General features: G+C 34.5%; 1 protein-coding gene across 1 annotated transcript in view; it reads right to left on the minus strand.

Annotated features, from left to right (window-relative positions):
- Window positions 1-5,780, minus strand: part of LOC106478041 (acetylcholine receptor subunit alpha-like 1) — a 146,444-nt gene extending 140,664 nt beyond the window's left edge. The window contains exon 1 of the mRNA XM_022381563.1: window positions 5,693-5,780. The gene's annotated coding sequence lies outside the window, so the exon portion shown is untranslated. The remainder of the gene's footprint in view (window positions 1-5,692) is intronic.
- Between the last annotated feature and the right edge of the window lie 432 nt (window positions 5,781-6,212).

The raw sequence follows: 6,212 nt of genomic DNA on the forward strand, positions 1-6,212 counted from the left end.
TAGCTTTGCGCGAAATTCAAAAACAAACAAACAAACAGCTAGAAAGGCAGAGACCCCCGGAAGCCATTGGGTCTGATATACTCTGACATGCATTCTGGGCAATATTTACTATCATAATTTTAGAAAATACTAGGCCTATAGGATTTCCAATTTCACATTATTACTTCCTTACTCAAAAGGAAACTTTAAAATCATTGTATCCTTTTTTGAAGGATTCGAATTGATGAAGCTAAAAGATGTTCATCACCCGAACTTAGATTTGATGATATAAAGTTTTGCATCAATAAATATTCTTGTATTTATGTGTTCATTGATCGTTTTATTTTAAACAAAAACACTGCTCCACGTTTGCCTCTCTTAAAAAACCTTATACAGCTGCACAAAATTGTTTTCCCAACTGCACATTTTATGTTCAGTTTCACGTTAGGATAAACCCCGTTTCCTAGAGTTAACACTAGTGTTTTTGTTTTGTTTTGGCTTTTAGCAAGAATAATGTTGTAGTAGAATGTTTTGTTCTACTGTTTTTTCAATGTTATATACAATTTATATTTTGTCTCTTTCAGCAATAGCATTGTAAGTAAAACTGAGGTGCTTCGTCCACTTTCTTCAGTAATATAAAACTTTTTTACTCAAAATCAAATGTAATGAAAAACACAAACTACGATAAATGTACTTTGAACAGAACCTTGATTTTTTTCCGTACAGTGTAGGATCAACTAAACCATTTTCTACTCCAAATGGCCATGTGGATATATAGATATACATCTTATTTATTTTTATTTGAACGTCCCCCGGTGGAACAGCGGTAAGTCTACGGATTTAAAACGCTAAAATCAGGGGTTTGATTCCTCTCGGTGGACACAGCAGATAGCCCGATGTGGCTTTGCTATAAGAAACATTATATATACATTATATCTATATAAGTATCATAGTACTCTCTGTTGTATGTCCATGTAACAACTTCGCAGGGTGTGGATGGATCTTCACCAAAATTGATGTTAAGGTTCATTAAATCCATGCGGGGGTAGACACAAATTTTCAATTTTACGTTTTGTGGGCATTTTTTACCATTACTTCGCCCCCTGTAAATGAATCTTCACAAAATTTGGCATGGAGGTTTATTGGGTCCATCGGAAGATACATACAAATTTTCAGTTTTCCATTTTACGTTTTATGGATTTTGTGGACGTTTTTCTACCTCGCCCCCTGTAAATAGATCCAATTTTTATACTTTCTAAATTCCATAGACCCCAACATCCAATTCACTCTGAATCATTCGAACGACAAGAAGAACATAGATTTTCTTGGCGTTACCTTGAGGATCGACAATGACAATAATATACAATCTATCTTGTTTCACAAACCAATAAGAAAACCTCTCTTCCTTAACTTCAACTCCCATCATCCCAAAGCTTCCAAATAAACGCGAAATTATTGAAGAATTAAACATAAATCGATCGTAACTGTAATGAAAAAAAAATTACACGCTCCGAACTAAAATCTCTTATTCTGAGCAAGGAATATCCACCTTTTTACATCGAACAAATTTTCAAGAACTATGACGTGCAAAAAATCAGCATCGCACTTCCAACATGAGAAAACACAGATAAACAAAGAGGAAAAAAAACAATTTCCCAAATATAACACAAAAAAGATTATTGTTATAACACTTCTAATTGACGAAACTATCTCCAGGAAAATAAAAATTATACTCAGGATTAAAGTTATAGAACAGGCAGTTCCAATCCTAAAAAGTCAACTTTTAAAATCTCAGTACACTATCCTACAACGTAATAAAGCCAACTGTTTTTACAAAAACGTGTTTGCAATCTAAAGATGAGTGTCTTATCTCCAATGTTGTTTACCAGCATACATGTAACATCTGCCATCATACGTACATAGGAGAAACCCTACACACAAGGATAGGATAACATATTGACGATCTTTATAAACAACAACATGAAAGAAGAACAGTTGCACATCATTTTTTTTAACTAATAATGAACAAGTAACACCTAACTTGAAATCACCATTCTCCGTACAAATCCTCACCAAAGCCACCAGATCACTGACAGAAAATTCAAAGAAGCTCTTCTCATCGAACAACTACGATCACAGATGAATAAAGACAAAGGATGGCTCCTATAATTTTAGTTATTTTATTTTTGTTATTTCACGGTGTAAATTTGATAGAACTTTTGTTTACTATAGGTAGCAGTTAATTATTTCAACAATACTTTTCTTTCAACAATAAGCTTTACGACTTAATATGTCAAAAGCACGTTACAAATGCACATTACGGATTCGAACAGAATATATTATTTAAACCATTTGATGCTTAGTACTGTCAGTCTCGGTTTGTGTTTTAGTGGAATAAACTAAGCTGAACGCTCTTATTTGATCACTTACTAAAGTTAATATTTAAAATTTTACCAATAGTGTATAGAATAAGTCTTTTAGTACATTACTTCTATAAAACCCAACCGTACTAAAAATTTGACATCTAATCAGTATGTCACAAAAAAAAGCCCCCTCTCCCGACGGTTCAGCGTTACGTAGGCAGATCACTGGTAGCCCATTGTGTATCCTTGTGCTTAACAATAAAAAATAAAATTAACTATCAGTGTTTCTTCATTTTAAGGACGCCACCGGAGAGCCAAGATTTGGAATGTCATATAACATTCATATTTTTTCAACTAGTCCAGCCGCTAATATTTTATTGTTAGATCTTAACCAAACGTGAAGACTTTGACTATGAAAGGTAGTTTATTTTGTAGTTTTATGCTCTCTTGTGTTTAATAAACAGCTATTACTATGAACATTGGCTCTTTCTCAAGCTTGACTCACAAAGGTCTTTAAACTTTTTAAATATATCGTTAGCTGTGATATTTATAACTTCCAATGATGAAAACATCTGAAAAAATAGATTCAAATTTCTTGCACTGCGTATAGATTACTCCCTACAACTGACCAAAAATAACTAATTGACGACTGAAGTTTCTTTCCATTCAATTTTTAATTCTGTATAAAGATATTAAATGGTTATTAAGAAAAGCTAATAATAAAATTAAATTACGATAAACTTTGATATATACAGTGTAGATTTTGGTAACTTTTTGTTTCCAGAATGTAAACAAACGTAAGTTGAAAAACTCCACATATTCACTACTGTACATGTATATTTCAGCCCGGCATGGCAAGGTGGTTAGGGTGCTCTACTCGCAATCTGTGGGTCGCGGGTTCGAATCCCCGTCACACCAAACATGCTCGCCCTTTCAGCCGTGAGGGCGTTATAATGTGACGGTCAATCCCACTAATCGTTGGTAAAAGAGTAGTCCAAGAGTTGGCGGTGGGTGGTGATGACCTAGCTGTCTTCCCTCTAGTCTTACACTGCTAAATTAGGGACGGCTAGCGCAGATAGCCCTCGTGTAGCTTTGCGCGAAATCCAAAAGAAACATGTATCTTTACGCAATCTTCAGAAGGCTAGCGACCAGTAACAGCATCCTCTTTCAGTAATCTGCGCCATGCTTAAGTAGTTGCTAAAATAAATATTTCATTAGAACCTCCATGTTAAATTATTTAGCACTCGAATGAATTCAACTACGTATCAAATATACAAACTTCTTATAAATATTTCTTGTATTAAAGTTTAACTCAACTCAACACAACTAAACATTACATGACCCTGTGTGTGTGTGTGTATGTGTGTATATATATAATGTTAATAATCATTACAGCTCGTGCGTCAACAGAAACTCGTTGACGGTAAAGGTAGCACATTTTCCATCAGTTTCTTTGTCTTTTTTTTTTCCTTCAAACAATTATTATTAATGTTCTGTGAAAATATAGTTATAATTTGGATGAGAATTAATGACTCGTTTACTTGAACAAATCAATTTAAGAGTTTTCTCCACAAATTTTCTTATCGCTTTACGTGTTACTTCAGCAAATGGAGCCAGTCTACTTTTCAAATATTTCGCTTAAACTTTTTATTTTTTTAATTCTTGGAAACTTTAAGCTAGATTTTTTCTTCTTTATTTGAGTAAATTGTACATGTTTAAATAAATTCAAGTCGCCTCTCTTTGTTCAATCCAGGATTATTTGATTCCCAACATTCTCAAGAAGTTTCGTCACTTTTCATTTCATTTCTTTAATATCACTGGTAGTTTAAATATTCTCATGTAAAATTCACATTTTCCCTCAGCCTGCAGAATGAAAATTTTCTCTACGCTATGACTATAAATGTCAAATATTTTTTTAATGTTTCCATTTCTTCATTTTTGGAAAATAAACTGTTTTATTTGAGCGCAAAGCTCCACAATGAGCTTTCCGCGTTGTGTACGCCACGGGGTTCGAACCCCGAATGGACACATACGTGGTGGATTTATTTATTTAGGATATTCGCGTAAGGCTACACAAGGGCTTTCTGCACTAGCCGCCCTTAATTTTGAATTTATGGACTAGACGAAAGACAGCTACTCAAAATCACTTACCGCTAACTCTTGGTCTACTCTAATCAAATAGTAAGGGTATGTCTGTCACTCTTATAACGCATTCTCACGTTCTCAAAATGCAGAGCGCGAATTTGTGGCAACAGGAGGCAAGCCACGAACCCGTGGACTTACACTCCTGAATGTTAACGATAGGCCACGTTCGACCCATAAATAGTGAACTTATCGTTCTAAACAAACTGTATCTTAGTGTTCACCTCAGGAGCACTAAAGGCACGTCAACCATTCTAAGTTGTCTGTAGTTTCATCACTTTGTGTTTCATTTCTTCAATATCGCTGGTACTTTAAATATTCTCGTTTAACTGTATCTCATCCATTTTTCTCTCTGCAGAATGTTAATTTTCTGTATGTTATTAGTTTTAAAACTGTCTCAAAAACTGCACTTAAAGTATACTTAAATATTTTCTTTCAAGTTTTCAAGACGTCGTCCATGGAACGTTTAATTTAAAAACCCGTAATAGCTTTCTTTTGGTCGTTGTCAAGCGCAAACCTACAAAATGAACCATCTGTGCTCTACCCACCACGGGTATCGAAACCCGAATTTTAGAGTCGTAAGCCTGCAGACTTAAAGCTGAATCACAGAGACGGGGTGAAATAGTTACTAAAACCAATGAATAAAGAATTAGCCATTATCATATTTAGTTTTCGGAAAGCTAAAAACAATAAACATAAGGTTATTCTACGCGTAACAATTTACGTCTGCAAATGGAGTAAAAATTCCAAAACGTACACGTATCGCGTATACTGGATCCATCTGCCATGTTACTTCAAAACTGATTACGAGACGTTTAAAGAACGCTGAAGTATATGCCAGGAAAATTAGATAAGCTTGTTTATTTTGTTGTTAAACACAAAGCTACACAATGAGCTATTTGCAAAGATCGAACCCCGATTTTTATCGTTATAAACCCTCAAGTTTACCGCTGTGCCACCGGGGAGCATAGAAGCAATTTATTATACGAAATTCATTTTTGGCACATGATTGGCTAAATTCCAAATAATAACAACAACAATAATAATACACCTGTAAAAAAAACTGAACGAAGCGATGATGAATAGAAACATATATATACGGTGTAGTAAAGCTCGCCGCAGATAGCATGGCATATCTTGCACTGCCTGGGGAGAGAAACATTCAGGTTAGCCAACCAACTAAATGTTCCATTCGTTTTTCTCCTTACCTTACGTCAAATAGATCCCACAGCTTTAGGCGTACTAATAGCAGCTCCACAAAAGCGGCTTTCTAGGCTGAAGTAATAGAACAGCTTTGCACGTGGAAGGATTTTTGTCGATTTCTGGAAGAAAAAAGAAGAAGAAACCACCCAGCGAGAAAATTCCTGCTTTTCAGTGTACGTAAGCTGTACTTTCGTTTTCTCTGTACTGTTGACGATTTCACTCAGCTTTTTTTTTGTCTAAATGAGAAATTCAATTAAAAGAAACAAACAATCCGACTTATATATACGTATGTGCACTGTATATATATATATGCGCATCAATATTTAACTCAAGATCAAACTGCTTATGTTTGGAAAATGTTATATGTTGATCCTTAAACTCATTGGAATCTTTCAATGTTTAAAAAAAAAAGCGAGATAGATGCACATAACGTATCCGATATAATATCTACTTCGTCTTCTAACAGTATTAACAAGTGAAGAATGATATTGACTCCTGCAGTTTTCATTAAGTGGAAAATATGAG

The sequence above is a fragment of the Limulus polyphemus genome, unplaced genomic scaffold, assembly GCF_000517525.1.
Source record: "Limulus polyphemus unplaced genomic scaffold, Limulus_polyphemus-2.1.2 Scaffold175, whole genome shotgun sequence".
In the NCBI taxonomy this organism is placed as follows: domain Eukaryota; kingdom Metazoa; phylum Arthropoda; class Merostomata; order Xiphosura; family Limulidae; genus Limulus; species Limulus polyphemus.